At 46.4% G+C, this 724-nt stretch overlaps 1 non-coding gene across 1 annotated transcript; it reads right to left on the bottom strand.

The window, feature by feature from the left end:
* Positions 1-295: 295 nt before the first annotated feature.
* Trnat-ugu (transfer RNA threonine (anticodon UGU)) lies at positions 296-370 on the bottom strand. Its single transcript has one exon. It is a non-coding gene; the product is annotated as a tRNA-Thr (tRNA).
* Positions 371-724: the final 354 nt, after the last annotated feature.

The following is a 724-nucleotide window of genomic DNA, read 5'->3' on the forward strand; positions in this document are numbered from 1 at the left end:
GTTTAAGTAGTTCTAAGTTCTAGGGGACTGATGACCATAGATGTTAAGTCCCATAGTGCACAGAGCCATTTGAACCATTTGAACAGTATATATCTGCATGTCGTACATCGTTGATGGTGGATTCGCTTGCTACCATTAAGAGTCTATAACTCCTACACTGTTTTCGTGTTAGCGATAGAGGGCTAAGATCTTTTATTGAGAACTGAGACAGCATAGGTGCCTTCTTAGAATTATATTAATACCTTCAGATGCTGATGGGCGTTGATATATATCAACGGGGACAGGTGAAAATGTGTGCCCTGACCAGGACTCGAACCCGGGATCTTCTGCTTACATGGCAGACGCTCTATCCATCTGAGCCACCGAGGGCATGTCCGAAAGAACAGACACCATATCCATATAAGTATACAGTTCTGGCATCACCGGCCATGACCTTTTCACACATATTCTCTGAACACTACGGGTCTTGGTAAGAATGTCTTCCACGAATAATGAGTGTGTTGGGGTGGAACACTGCGAATGTAGTGTGTGGGTATACAAGGTGAAAATGCGAGTGTGAGTCTCGCGGGAGGCGCGCGCGAGATATTCCCTGCAGTCACAATATCCTCTATGCCCTCGTTGCCTCAGATGGATAGAGCGTCTGCCATGTAAGGAGGAGAACCCGGGCTCGAATCCCGGTCAGGGCACACATTTTCACCTGTCTTCGTTGATATATATCAACACC

This window comes from Schistocerca serialis, chromosome 6 (genome assembly GCF_023864345.2).
Source record: "Schistocerca serialis cubense isolate TAMUIC-IGC-003099 chromosome 6, iqSchSeri2.2, whole genome shotgun sequence".
In the NCBI taxonomy this organism is placed as follows: Eukaryota; Metazoa; Arthropoda; class Insecta; order Orthoptera; family Acrididae; genus Schistocerca; species Schistocerca serialis.